Source organism: Macrotis lagotis, chromosome 4 (genome assembly GCF_037893015.1).
Source record: "Macrotis lagotis isolate mMagLag1 chromosome 4, bilby.v1.9.chrom.fasta, whole genome shotgun sequence".
Classification (NCBI taxonomy): Eukaryota; Metazoa; Chordata; class Mammalia; order Peramelemorphia; family Peramelidae; genus Macrotis; species Macrotis lagotis.
In genome coordinates, this window is record NC_133661.1 from 150560261 (window position 1) to 150576182 (window position 15922).

General features: G+C 36.8%; 1 long non-coding RNA gene across 3 annotated transcripts in view; it reads right to left on the minus strand.

The window, feature by feature from the left end:
- Window positions 1-2214: 2214 nt before the first annotated feature.
- The window catches only part of LOC141521598 (uncharacterized), a 41324-nt gene continuing 27616 nt past the window's right edge, over window positions 2215-15922 (minus strand). For 2 of the 3 annotated variants that reach the window (XR_012478021.1, XR_012478020.1), the window contains exon 3: window positions 13187-15139. This is a non-coding gene — a long non-coding RNA (uncharacterized LOC141521598). Of the gene's footprint in view, window positions 7706-13186; window positions 15140-15922 lie in introns of those variants that run through there. The other variant, XR_012478019.1, reaches the window with a different exon arrangement.

Sequence of the window (15922 nt, forward strand, 5' to 3'; positions counted from 1 at the left end):
TCTCTTCTCTAGCTCATTTTACAATTGACAAAACTGAGGTAAACAAGGATAAGTGACTTGCCCAGGGTCACACAGTAGGAAATGATATCTGAAGTAAGATTTGAACTCATGAAGATGAATCTTCCTGATTCTAGACCTCAGCACTCTCCACTACACTTCCTAGCAACCCTAAAGCAGGTCAAGCACTGTACAAATGTCATCTACTGTTATCATGATGCTATACCATTCAAGATGACCAATTGTTTTCTCTCATTCTACTTTTATGGGTTCACTTATTTTGCCAGTCCTACGTGTGCTCAACAATATCTTATATGATACTTCTCTCAAATAAGCTGTCAGTTATCTGCTGTGGTTTATTACACCTGTGATATATTTCTATTATTTTCAGAATTTAAAATTAGTTGTATACAATGGCAAGTATTTTAATTTGCTTTATTAACATTTTCTCCATCATTATTTCTAACTTTAGAAAGTCAGCAAAATAAATAAAATCTTGATTGTGTGGCATTTGCTGATTTCCAAGGCATAAATGTGTCATACTGAAACTTAAATATTCACTTTTTTTCCCCAAATCATTATTGATTAGAGAAATGCAAATTAAAGCAACCTGTCAGATTTGGCTAAGATGACAAAAAAGGAAAATGATCAGTGTTGAAGTAAATGTGAGAAAACTGGGGGTATTAGTATACTGCTGGTGGAGTTGTGAACTGATTCAGCCATTCTGGAGAGTAATACGGAACTATGCCCAAAGAGCAATAAAGTTGATCATACCCTTTGATCCAACAATATCAATACTAGGTCTGTATTCCAAAGAAATAAAAAAATGGGAAAAATCTCACATGTTCAAAAATATTTATAGTAGCTCTTTTTGTAGCAGCAAAGAATTGGAAATTGAGGAGATATCCATCAATTGAGGAGTGACTAAACAAGTTAAGATATATGAATGTTATGGAGTACTATTGTTCTTTAAGAATCATAAGCAGTTGGACATTAAAGAAGCATGAAGAGTTTTGCATGAACTGATGCTAAGTGAATCAAACCAAGAGAACACTGATTACATTAACAACTTTGTAAGATGATCAATTATGATGGATGCAGCTGTTCTCTGCAATTCAGAAATCAAGGATAATCCTGAGAGACCTGTTATGGACAATGTCAACCACATGGAAAAAACTATGGAGTCTGAATGCAGAGCACACCATACTATGTTCACTTTTTTAAAAACTTTCTTTTATATTTTTCCCTTCTCTCTCATGATTTTTTCTTTCCCCTTAGTTCTAATTCCTCTTTCACAACATAATAATATGAAAATATGCTAAACATAGTTGTATATGTAAGACTACTGCCATGAGGAGAGAGGAGGAAAGGGAAGGTGCTAGAAAAATGTGGAAGTCATAAATTTTCAAATGTATGAATGCTGAAAATTACCTTTGAATGTAATTGGAGGGGCAGCTAGGCAGCATAGTGGATAGAGCACTGGCCCTGGAGTCAGGAGTCCCTGAGTTCAAATCCGGCCTCAGACACTTAATAATTACCTAGCTGTGTGGCCTTGGGCAAGCCACTTAAACCCATTGCCTTGCATAAAAAAAAATGCATTTGAAAAAATAAAATTTCAATTGAAAAGAAATTAAAAGAGCTTACTAAAGGAAAAAACCAAATTAGATAGATTTACAAGAGAACTCTATCAAAAGTAAAGAAAATTAAAACCTATATTGTGTGAATTTTTAAAAATTCACTTTAAAATTATTTTCTTCATTTTGAATTTAAATACAAAAGGAAAAAAGTACGTGTTTGTGTATATAGCACATGAGGATTCAATGCAATACATACTAAACTTCATTTTCAAAGCTGCCCTGCTTTTTTTGTGCTTCTAAGTTTTCTTTTGTTGTCTGATATAAACTTTTCTCACTCTCTCTCTCTCTCTCTCTCTCTCTCTCTCCCCCCCACTTAAAGAAAGCTGGCATTAAACACATGGATGCACATATGTAATATCCTACATATATATGAAACAAATAATATAATAATATGATTTGTACTGAGTGTATTAAATATTGTATACTTTGTGTGCTACATAAAATAATACATACTGTATATGTCATATGTAATATATAGTATATATAATGTTATATAAATATATAAAGTTATTTATAAAGATATAGTATATGATATGTGTATGTATATGTGTAAAAACATACTACACATACTTCTATTCAACAGCTCTTTCTCTGGATGTGGATAACATCTCACTTCATAGATACTCTGTAGCCATTTTGAGTATTTATAATACTCAAAATGACATTTAAGACTTGTTCTTAGAACAATATTGCTCTTACTGTGAACGATGTTTTCTTAGTTCTGCTCATTCCACTCTTCATTATTTCATGTAAATCTTTCCATGTTTTTCTAAAAACAACCAGCTCATCATTTCTTATAGCACAGCATATCCCATCACAATCATATGCCAAAACACAACCTATTCTTGAGAGTCTTTTAGAAGCTGATCCAGCACATCTCTGGTAGTAAACTTTCCTCTTTTTCCCCAAACACATGCTCTTTTGTGATTTCTTTTCCTGTTAGATGCTACAGTGGATCAAGTGAAGTACTTGCAGTCAATAAGTCCTGAATTCAAAACCTACCTCAGATACTTACTAAATTTGAAGTCCTAGGCAAGTCACATAACCTCCCTGTGCCTCATTTTTTAAAATATAAATATGGATGATAATAATAGCATCTACCTCATAGGATTGTCCTAAAGAGCAAATGAGTTAATGTATTGAAAATACTTTGCAAATCTTAAAATACTATATAAATGCTAGCTATGAGATGATGATGATGATAATGAAGTCATTAACTGTCTTTGATGTTCCTTTTATCCTTTTATCTTTCCTTTTAAAAATGTTTGAGTAAAGTCACAAATGTGGTTTATCCCAACTCTCCATCCAGCCCCCCCCCCCATATAACCACAAATCACAATCCTGGAGCCACTGGTAAAATGACCATAGTCCTCTTTCAAGTCTTCTCTCTTGAAAAATTAGGTGGCACAGTGAATAGAGTGTGACCTTGGAGTCAAGAAGATGGGAGTTTGAATCCAGTCTCACACATTTGCCACTTACTAACTGTGTGACCATGGGCAAGTCGCTTAACCCTGATTGCCTCCAATTCAGGGCCATCTGCCATGGACCCAGACTCTGTAGGAGACTCTGTAGGAGAAAGTGAAGCTATTGACTTAGCACAGCATCCCCACACTCAAATCTAATTCATGTGCTTGTCATGGCATCACCTCCCTGATGTTGTGGTCCTCTTCAAGGATGAAAGACAAACATCTTCCCTTGAGCAACAAACAAATAATGGTTTAATCTATCTTGTCCTGAAATCTGACTATGACAAGTAATACTAGGCAAAAATCAATCAATCAATCAATCAATCAATAAATGAAGGAGCATATAGATAACAGTTGATGGAGATTGGGATAGAAAAGTTGTGAAAGAATCCTGGAGATGCTGAATGTGTAACATTCAGAAGTTGTTATAATCCCTAGATGAGCACAAAAGTGTATCCAAATCTATTACCACTCTTAAGTCAACAGGGTTCATTCAGGTGATTGATATACAGCCCCCAACATTTCTGATTGATGAAGATTATTGCTCCTAGGTCTTGTTCTGACCAGTCCAAAGTTGGTTCTTACATCACACAAAGAGATTATCTAGTTCACATGTTAGTTGTTATGTCCTCATAAGAGATAGGTGGGGGCACTTGTCAGTTGTCTGTATTCAATCATCTTATTTTTCTCCAGGGAAATCATTTCTGCCTGCAGTGTTGATGGATCACTTCCTGCAATATGTTACTATATTTTGAGCCATTATATGAGTTAAGTAGGTAGAAAAGAGATTGCTATCCTAAACTTCACCAGAGCTTAATCTGAAGTATATGAACATTTTTAAATATCTTGTAATTTGTTTCAATATAATTAGTTTCCTTTATGGTTCTATGTATTTTACTTATTCTATTTTATTCATTTAAAACCATCATTATTATTAGGAAAGGTTCATTGGCCTCACAAGATTGCCAAAGAGGTCCATGACACAAAATAGGTTAAGGACCTCTGCTTGTCAGAAAGTACAACTCACAGAAGTCTTAAGAATTATGCTTTAGGATCTTTCTCATGGAGGGATGTCTGGGATGCAGGAAAGCAGGCAAGGTCTGGACCTGCCACTTAGAAATGAAAGCCAAGTTTCTGTTTTGCCCTGCCTTTAAACAGTCATTTGAACTAAGAATGGCCTGAGGTCCATGACATAAGAGAAGAAACTTCCTTTCACTCCATATTGTCCTAGGGCTTAAATTGCATTCTTGAAAATGTGCCCAGGAATGATAATAGCAGATGCTCTAAAAATATCAAGAACACTGGCTCTAAAGATACTTTCATACCAAAGCTATCTCTTGCACCTGTATTGCACATTGTCCCTTCACAAAACAAGAAAACCCACAGCTGGTTTAATGGTACTTTAAATTCTGCTCCAACAAACAGCTGTTTCACACTCCTTTTCATCACATGATTTTAAAAGTTTGAAAAGAAGCCAATCATTCCTATTAATATACTCAGTGTGGACTTACTTCTCTCCTTTTAAAAATGGCATTTTAGGGGCAGCTAGCTGGCACAGTGGATAGAGCACCAGCCCTGGAGTCAGGAGGACTTGAGTTCAAATGTGACCTCAGATACTTAATAATTCCCTAGCTGTGTGATCTTGAGCAAGTAACTTAACCCCACTGCCTTAAATAAAAATTTTTTAAATGGCATTTTAGAATTCCAATTTCTTCTATTAGGAGTGATTTTTGTGAATCTCAGTGTTCAGTGCTTGTAAACTCACATTTCCTCTTCTGAATTAAAGCACTAGATTGGGAACTGGAAAATCTGGGTTCTGGACCCAGCTTTTGCCATTAGCCATATGATGTATAGTGATTTATCTTCTTTCAGCCTCAATTTACTCATGATAGAAGAAAGTTTAATTACCTCTCAATTCTAAGATTTTAGAGCAATAGTTCTTACCTTTTGGGCATCCATGAATAGATTTTGGTAGATTATGACTTTACATCTTAAATATAATTATTTCCTTATCATCTGTAATTTTTGTATTCATTTAAAAGTATCACTCTGAGGAGTTCATAAGCTTCAGCAGATTGCTAGAGTAGTCCATGTCACAATAAAAGAACCCTGCCCTAGAACTATAATAATTCCATAGTTAAACACTATCAAATAGTTCTGAAACCTTTTAAACTATTCTGTGGCTTTCCATCTTCTACAGGAAAAGTTTCTCAACACCCCTTAATTCTAGTGCCTTCTGGCTCTTATTTCCTATTTATTTTGTACACAACTTTTTAAGTGCATAGTTGTTAACCTGTCAATCCCCCCTTTAGATTGTTAACTCCTTGAGGGTAGGAATGATCCTTTGTCTCTTTTTGTAAATCCCTCTCCCCCCCAAAACTTAGCACCAGGCCTGGCTAGATGACAAAGGCGATGCCATGATATGCACATGAATTGGATTTGATGAAGGGGAGTTGTACGCTAAGTCACCATCCTCACTTTTTCCTCCAGAGCCATCTGGATCCAGTGGTCAAATATGAATCAGGACTACCAGAGATGGCCCTGGATGTGAGGTAATCAAGATTAAGGAGAGTTTGGTTTTACCCAAGGTCACAGAGCTAGTAAGTGTCTGAGGCTGGATTTGAACTCAGGTCCTCCTGACTACCAGGCTGGCACTCTACCATTGCACCATTAACATTTATTGACTGACTTCCCCAAATTATCTAAGGTGAAGAAACAATGAACTAAAGGAATGGATGGGGTTTTTTTGATCTTCCGAGATGACTACTAGTTTAGTAAATGACATGACCACTTAAGCCTAAGTGATGCTAGCAGTGCCTACTCATTTTCCAGTGATTCTTATAGTGGAGAAAGGTCATTATCTTTTATCTTAGTCATACACATTGCTTCCCATTACTTCTCATGTTCAGTCATAAACCTGTGGATGCTGTTTTCCAAAGGATGATAGGGCAAATTTTCCTTTTTTTTTTTTTACATTTCTTTTCCTTTCTCTTTTCTTTAATTTTTTCCAATTATATGCAAAGATCGTTTTTAACATTCATCCTTTTGGGGCAGCTAGGTGGCATAGTGAATAAAGCACCAGCCCTGGAGTCAAAAGTACCTGGGTTCAAATCCGATCTCAGACACTTAATAATTACCTAGCTGTGTGGCCTTGGGCAAGCCACTCAACCCTGTTTGCCTTGCAAAAACCTAAAAAAAAAAAAAATTCATCCTTTTGCAAGTTTTTGAGTTCCACATTTTCCTACCATTCTCCTTTCACTCCCCCTCAGCAAACAATCTGATATAGGTTATACATGTATAATCACATTTAACATATTTTCATATTAGTTATGTTGTAAAAGAACAATTAGAACTGGGGGTACCATGAAAAAGAAAAAAAAAACATAAAAGAAGGCAAATTTTCCAATGCTGAAGTGGAATTTCAGCTGTAACTGTCTTCATTTTAAGTCAATAGTCTTCAAACCTCATTTTCTTTGATTTGGGACTATCACCACCACCACCACCAAACTGGATTTAACCCAACTGGTTGCTCTGAACCAACTACTGTCATTTGTCAATGTATGGGCCCAACTTCATTCAACTCTTCAAGATACTTTCTGGTTACTGATGGGCCATTCTACCTACCTCCCAACATGACATTGGTTAACCATTTCTTCTTTCAAGGAAGAAGAAAGAAATGTTCACCAAAAATACTGTAGTTGTACCCTAGAAATAAAAAAGAAATTAAATCCAAAACCATCAACCCTCTTCCCTGACCTGTACTGCCACCAAATTCACAAAAGCAACATTAGAAATACTCCAAGAAGTGGAATCTTTCAAAAGTCAACTTCACCAATTGGGGAATTTGGGGAATGGCTTAACAAGTTGTTGTATGTGATTGTTGATGGAATACTACAATGCTATAAGAAATGATGAGCAAGGTGTTTTCAGAAAAACCTGGGAAAACTTAAATGAACTGAGCAGAACCAGGAGAACACTGTACAAAAGTAATAGGAATACTATATGATGATCTATTTTGAATAATTTAGCTACTCTTAGCACTACAATGATCCAAGACAATTCTGAAGGACTTATGATGAAAGCTGCTATTCTCCTCCAGAAAAAGAACTGCTGGAGCCTAAGGATATCATTTTTTTAAGATTTTATTTATTTTGAGTTTTACAATTTTTCCCACAATCTTCCTTCCCTACCCCCACCCCCCACAGAAGGCAGTCTATTAGTCTTTACAATGTTTCCATGGTACACATTGATCTAAGTTGTATTCGATAAGAAAAATCATATCCTTAAGGAAGAAAAATTTAGTATAAGAGATAGCAGAATTACATAATAAGATAACAAGTTTTTTTTCTAAATTAAAGGTAATAGTTTTTGATCTTTGTTCAAACTCCACAATTCTTTCTCTGAATATAGATGGTATCCTCTATCACAGATACACCCAAATTGCCCCTGGTTATTGCACTGATGGAATGAGCGAGTCCATCAAGGTTGATCATCACCCCATGTAGCTGTTAGGGCGTACGATGTCTTTCTGGTTTTGCTCAACTCTCTCAACATCAGTTCATGCAAATCCTTCCAGGCTTCCCAGAATTCCATCCCTCCTGGTTTCTAATAGAACAATATTGTTCCATGACATATATATACCACAGTTTGTTAAGCCATTCCCCAATTGAAGGACATTTACTTGATTTCCAATTCTTTGCCACCACAAACAAGGCTGCTATGAATATTTTTGTACAAGTGATGTTTTTACCCTTTTTCATCATCTCTTCAGGGTATAGACCCAGTAGTGGTATTGCTGGGTCAGAGGATATGCACATTTTTGTTGTCCTTTGGGGGTAGTTCCAAATTTCTCTCCAGAAAGGTTGGATGAGTTCACAGCTCCACCAACAATGTATTAGTGTCCCAGATTTCCCATATCCCTTCCCACAATGATCATTGTCCTTTCTGGTCACATTGGCCAGTTTGAGAGATGTAAAGTGGTACCTCAGAGAAGCTTTAATTTGTATTTCTCTGATAAGTAATGATTTAGAGCAATTTTTCATATGACTACTTTGATTTCCTGAACTGTAAATTGCCTTTGCATATCCTTTGACCATTTGTCAACTGGGGAATGGCTTTTTTTTTCATTTGACTCAGTTCTCTGTATATTTTAGAAATGAGTCCTTTGTCAGAAATACTAGTTGTAAAAATTGTTTCCCAATTTACTACATTTCTTTTGATCTTCGTTACAGTGGTTTTATCTATGCAAAAGATTTTTAATTTAATGTAATCAAAATTATCTAGATTGTTTTTAGTGATGTTCTCCATCCCTTGCTTAGTCATAAACTGCTCCCCTTTCCAAAGATCTGACAAGTAAACTACTTCTTGATCTTCAAGCTTGCTTATAATATTGTTTTTTTATGTCTAAATCCTGTATCCATTTGGATCTTATCTTGGTAAAGGGTGTGAGGTGTTGGTCTAATCTAAATTGCTTCCATACTAACTTCCAATTTTCCCAACAGTTTTTATCGAAGAGAGAGTTTTTATTCCAATAGCTGGACTCTTTGGGTTTATCAAACAGCAGATTACTATCATCATTTTCTGCTATTGCATCTAATTTATTCCACTGAAGGATATCATTTTAAAATTTTATTTTTCTTGGGATTTTTTGTCTATTTTCTTTTATAGTATGACTTACATGGAAATGGTTTTATATGGCTACATATGTATAACCTATGACAAATTACCTTCTCAGATTGAAGGAGGGGTAGGAAAGGAGGAAGAGAGGGAATCTGGAACTCAAAATTTTTTTTAAAAGAATGCTAAAATTATTTTTATATGTAATTGGGAAAAAATAAAATAATTTAAAAAAACCCAATTTCACCTACTTCACTATTTCACCTGAAACAAGTTCCGAATATAAAGACTACTTCCATAGACCTACTTGGCCAAGGGGGCTGTTTGAGTTATCTTTGACCACGTAGGAAGAAAAACTGGTTTTGTTTTTTTAAGAAAAATTCAAATGGAGAGGGGTGGAGGATGGGAAAGTTTCCTAGAAAAGTATGTATGAAGTATATTTTAACAACCTTGAGAATTTCCTTTCTTAAATGAATTTTATTATTTATAAATCATGCCTTAACTTAGGGTTTGTAAAGCTTAAATTACAAGAATTATATTTACTTAAAATAGGGAGCACTTGTATGGAAAAGTCACTGCATTTTTCACATTTTTTCTCACTGTTCATAACTTTCCAGGCTAAAAGCCCTTGAGTTTACCTTTTATACTTGTCTCCAGAAATTCAGCTCAATTAGAGTCCCTTAGATTATAATTGAGAAAAGGGAGACTCATTCTAAGGGAGTAGAAAAGGAAATATTTTAATCTAGTTGTCCTGCCTCCAACTCTCTAACTGTTAGCCTGGGAAATCCATATAATATCTCTACCAACTTTATCAGTCATTTTATATGGTTGGTCTTTTTAGGCCACTGATATCCAAAAATTTACCCTTTCCCTCAACTTTTAGATTTATAATTGATCAGTTTCAAAAAAGGGCTAGTCAGCATAGTTACTGAGCAAGGAGTTGTAAAAGTTGATAAGGTCTGCACTGGTATAATTATCTGGTTTTCTGGAATTTTCTGGAATTCCATATTCTCCTAGTATCACCAGGCATGATTTTGTGGATCTCAGAGGCCTGTGCTTTGAAACTCCTATTTCCCCTTCTGCATTAGACAAAAACACAGACCTAGAAGTTCATGTCATGCTAAGTTATGTATGTAAACATTTTTGAGACCCATAAGATCAAATTCTGATAATGCCATTTGTTCATTATTCTTTTACTTAAATGTTGTGCTCTAGATTTCTTATCAAGCAATTTAAGTGGATAATTTATTATTTAGGGTGAAAACTGTTAATGTTACTTAAAGAAACTTTGTGTTGGCTTTCTCTGACCAGGATGAATTTAAGTTTACAATCTGTTTTAATAAAACAAAGCATTGTGGTATAATTGTAAGTATATGTTTATCTGGGGACCCCCAATATTTTTCTGGTTGGCTTTTTTTTTTGCAAGGCAATGGGGCTAAGTGACTTGCCCAAGCTCACACAGCTAGGCAATTCTTTTTTTTTTTTTAGGTTTTTGCAAGGCAAATGGGGTTAAGTGTCTTGCCCAAGGCCACACAGCTAGGTAATTATTAAGTGTCTAAGGTCACATTTGAACTCAGGTCCTCCCTTCTCCAGGACTGAGGCTCTATCCACTGTGCCACCTAGATGCCCCCCAATATTTTTCTAATGAAGTGCTACTTTGGAATAACAGTCATAGAAATTAAAATCATAGCCTTCAATATCCTTGATTAGAATAAAGAATGGCATAGCAGATTTGGGTTCATAGGACTTGAGTTTGAATTCTAATTCTGCTACTCACTTTCTATGTCTTTGGTAAGACTTGCTTGACCTCAGGTTCCTCAATGGAAAATTAATTGTTAGACTAGAAGAAATTTATAATCCCTTCCAGGTCTAGACCCTATGGTGCTATGACTTCAATTTTTCTCAATTTACACATGGAAAAACAGAGATCTAGATGATGAAATGGATGCTGGGGGGAAAGAAGGTAGTCATCTAAAAGTCTAGGGCACAGGCAAACATGAAAGAATTCATTTAAAAGACCAACTCTGACCCAGAAGAAATTTTAGGGACAAAGAAGTGTTATTTAAATATTATTGTGGGGAGCAGCTAGGTGGTGCATTGGATAAAGCACTGGGGACCTGACCCAGCCCTCAGGGCACACAGCAAGCAGCATGGTCTTTCCCCAGCCCTGATCCAGGAAACAGAAGCAGGCGGAGCCAGTAAGCAGGAGCCTCCAGGGCATGAGCCCATTGAGCTGAGGGAGGGGAGTGGAGAGAGACTGCAGAGCTCTGTCCTCTGCCCCTGGAACAGGACTCTGGGGCTCTGACCACATTCAGAACCTGATAGCAGTCTAGGCCCCCCCATAGAACAGAAGGGCCCCCCCCACCTCAGCCCCATGGCAGAGGGAGGTGCTTATGGTCATTCACAGACCAGGAGGGACGACAGAGCCTCACACACTGAGACCCTTGTGGGAGTGTCCCAAAAGCTCAAGAAACACCCCAAACCAGGCCCAGGCTGGGAAAATGAGCAAGCAGAGAAACAAAAGGAAGACTATTGAGAAATATTTTGCAAATGAGCCCAAGAAGGACCAAAATACTCAGTCTGAAAATGAGGAAGCACAAGCTCCTGCATCTAAAGACTCCAAGAAAAACAGAAATTGGGCTCAGACTATGACAGAGTTCAAAAAAGACTTTGAAAATCAAATGAGGGAGTTGGAAGACAAACTGGGAAAAGAAAGGAGATGCAGGAAAAACATGAAAATGAAGTCAGCAGCTTAGTCAAGGAAATCCAAAAAAATGCTGAAGAAAATAGCATGCTAAAAACCAGCTTAGGTCAAATGGATAAAACAGTTCAAAAAGTTATTGAGGAGAAGAATGCTTTAAAAAGCAAAATTGCCCAGATGGAAAAAGAGATAAGAAAACTCTCTGAGGAGAACAAATCCTTCAGACAAAGAATAGAATTCAGGGATATTGATGAATTTAACAGAAATCAGGAATCAATACTTCAAAACAAAAAAAAATGAAAAATTAGAAGAAAATGTGAAATATCTCATTGGAAAAAACAGCTGATATGGAAAACAGACTTAGAAAAGATAATTTAAAAATTATTGGAATACCTGAAAGTCATGATCAGGAAAAGAGCCTTGACATCATTTTCAAAGAATTACTACAGGAAAATTGCCCTGATATTCTAGAAGCAGAGGGCAAAATAGAAATGGAGAGAATCCACCAATCCCCCCGAGAAAGAGATCCCAAAAAACCAACCCCTAGGAATATTATAGCCAAGTTCCAGAACTCCCAAGTCAAAGGGAAAATATTACAAGCAGCCAGAAGGACACAGTTCAAATATCGTGGAGCTGCAGTCAGGATCACACAGGACTTAGCAGCAGCTACATTGGAAGCTCGTAGGGCTTGTAATACAATATACTGGAAGGCAAGAGAGCTTAGAATGCAGCCAAGAATGAACTACCCAGCAAGGCTGAATGTCCTCTTCCAGGGAAAAAGATGGACTTTCAATGAACCAGGGGAATTTCAAATGTTCCTTTTGGAATGGCCAGAGCTGAACAGAAGGTTTGATCTTCAGATACAGGACTCAGGTGAAGCATGGAGATTGCAGGAGAGGGGGGAAATATGAGGGACTTAATGAGGATGAACTGCATGTATTCCTGCATAGAAAAATGACACTGATAATACTCATATGAACCTTCTCAGTTAATAGAGCAGGTAGAGAGAGCTTTTATAGTTGAAGCACAGGAGAAAGTTGAATTCAAAGATAAAATATGGTGTAAAAATGGAGTCAATAGGAAAAAAAGGGAAATGGAATGGGAGAAAGAAAAAGGAGAGGGGAATAGTCCAAGATATTTCACATAAGATTTTTTTTATTACAATGAGCTATTGCAATGATATGGAAGGGGGGAAGCAAGGGGGAATGAGGGAAACTTTGCTCTCATCAGAGATGGCTAGGAGAGGAAACAGCAAATATACTCAATGGGGTATAGACATCTGGAGTAAGAAGGAGGGGGGAGCAGGGGGAAGGGGTGGGGATGTGAATAAAGGAGGAGAGGATGGACCATGGGGGGAGAGTGGTCAGTTATAACACATTTTCTTTTTTACTTCTTGCAAGGGGCTGGGATTGGATGGCCTGCCCAGGACCATAGAGCCAGGTGGATTCTGGGCCTAAGGGGTGGTATGGGGGCTCAGGGCCTCTTGGCCCTAGAGCCAGGGATCTGTCTGCTGCACCACTCAGAGACCCTACAGCAGAGTCAGAGTGAAAGGAGAGAGAAAATAGAGTACATGGTAGTGGAGAAATAAGAAAGGAGGGAGTTGCGATCAGCAATGGCAATGGTGGAAAAATATGGAAATAACTTTTGTGATGGTCTTATCATAAAGAATGAGATCCACCCATGACAGAGTTGTTGGGGTTGGAACAAAGACTCAAGCACATTTTTTGTTATTATTATTTGGGGCAGGGTGCAGGGCAAGTGGGGCTTGATGGCCTGCCTGGGGCCACATAGCGGGGTGATCTTTGGGTGTCTGGGGCTGGATTTGGACCCAGGTGCTCCTGGCTCAAGGGCCAATGCTCTGTCTGCCACCCAGCCACCCCTACTATTATTACTATTTTATTTTATTTTGGGTCTTTTTTTTCTTTCTTTTTTTTCGTTTTTGCAGGGCAGTGGGGATCGGGTGGCTTGCATGTCACACAGCTGTGTGATTGTTGGGTTTACGAGGCTAGATATGGACTCGGGTGCTCGTGGCTCCAGGGCTGGTGCTTCATCCATTGTGCCACCTGGCCATACCTACAATTATTACTATTATTATTTTTTTAATTTTAATTTTTTTCTCTCCCCTTTACTTTTTTCGCCCAAACAAGTCTATCTATATTCATGGGGGAGGAGGGGTATTTTGTTTACTTGTAAACAAGAATATTTTATTAATGTAAAAAAACATTTGTACAAAATGAGAATAAAAATAAATAAATTTAAAAAAAAAGAAGACAAGTAACAACTAAATAGAGGGTGAAGTTTTAAAGGTAAATGTGGGTGGGAGGGTTAGAAGCTCAGAGAGCAGAGATGTGCCCATAGCTCAAAGACGTAATCCTTTCAGGGCAGGACAGGGATTCATTGTCTTGTTGTTAGGGGTTTGTCCTTTCAAAGGGAGGAGGCAAGATATTCATTGATTTTATCTCAATAACTTTTATAATGGGATGGGGTTAGGGGCATATATTGCATCTAGCAATGTTAAATGTAAGATTCATGGTCAGTGCAGAGGGAATAGATTAATTATAGATTATATTTTTGATCCAATATTTCCACTACTTCAATTTTATGCAGTTTTATAGAATTAATTGGCAACCTTGGGGCATAGTGGATAAAAGCTGGTTTTGGGGTCTTGAAGACCTGAGGTCAAATTCCACAAGTATTATTTATTCACTTTGTGATCCTGGGTAAATCACTTAATCTCTCTCAGCCTCAGTTTCCTCATCTGGAAAATGGGAATAATAATAATAACACTTATTTTACTGACTGTTTCATTTCAGGCAAGTCAACTTTATCTCTCTTGGCTTTAGTTTTGTCAATTGTAAAAATCTAAGAAGGAGGCTTTTCTAATTCTAGATTTATAATCCTACCATATTCCCCAGAATTTTGTAATTCTGGGGAAAGTTGATGATAGGGTGAGTTTTTTTGGGGAGGGAGGGTAAATTTGAGAGGACACTGAGCAGCTATCAGTCATACAAGTCTCCTTTCAAATTATTCCTTTGGTCTACAGAAAAAGGCAAATAGGGATAGTAAGAACCAGCTTGCAACTCAATTAAAACTTCAAGATCCCAAATTCACAGAGCTAAAGGTTGCCTAATCTTAACCCCAAGATTTTATAGATGGGAAAACTGAGACCAGGGTCACATAGATAGAAGTTATAGAGCCAAAATTTGAACCCAAGTCCCCTGACTTCCATTTCAGCAGGTCAGCTCCAATGATAGATTGTGATCTGGTTGGCAGAATCCTATCAAACAGTAATTGGCATTAAAGGTTGGAAGAGAAAAATAGCCCCACAGCTAAGGAAAGATAGAAAGAATGCAATGCCAAAACATAAGTACTCCAGTACTAAGCATTCAGCAGTTAGAAGAGAATCAAATATTTGTTGATTTAATTTGAGTTATTATTAAAGGAACACTTTCTTAAAGCAGGATATTTAAAATTTATTGCTATTTTCTCCTCCATAGAGAAAAACATGATTATACAGACTGTATATGTTATCTCCTAATGGAAATTTTTTTAAAATGATTTGGCTGTAAGACTGAATGTATATTCATCAGGTGGAAAAGACTGGGCATTTTAATTAACCTGACCCGAGAATTTGTACCATATGGGCTAGAAGTTCCATCATTTACCTTCAGAGTAGAGCAGTTGTCACAGCACACTGACTATAAGGCAGAAAATTTCCTTGTCTAGGAAAAGCAAAAGAAACTCAGTCAGGAGCTCCCCCTAAGGCACTGATTGATTAAACTCACTTAGAACTTTTCTTTGGTTAAGAAAAACAATCCGGGGCGACTAGGTGGCTCAGTGGATAGAGCACTGGCCTTGGAGTCAGGAGTACCCCGGTTCAAATCCGGGCTCAGACACTTAATAATTACCTAACCCTGTGGCCTTGGGTAAGCCACTTAACCCTATTGCCTTGAAAAATCTAAAAACAAACAATCAGATAAAGTATAGTTCTTCCATAAGAAAAAAGCCTAAGGAAGCTTTGACCCTCATGACTTGGTGAAAAAAGTAACCAAAGTAAAAGTCATAAACTATCTAGAGTGTAATGAAAATAGTCCAATAATTTGCTCTGTGACCTGAATTCAGAAAGCCAATATAGTTTATTTATGCCTCAATTTCCTCATATATTATATATGACCTTCCTGTCTTAAAGGATCAAATCTAATGAGAATCAAATGCGGTAATGATGATGAAATATTCAAAGCACTATAAATATGGTTTATTATCACAATTCATGTTTATGTAATTGGGTCACTATTACTTATAAAAGGAAATTATTCATGTAAAAATAAGTGGGATGATAAGTCATTTTGACTAAAAGGTCATAGGATAGTTAAAGTAAGGCTGATTGGTCAATAGAGTAATAACAAAAATAATATGTATTTGTTTATATGTGTGTGTATGTGTGTGTGAATATATCTGATATATAATATATGATAAAAATACAGATCTGGAATATACATACACAT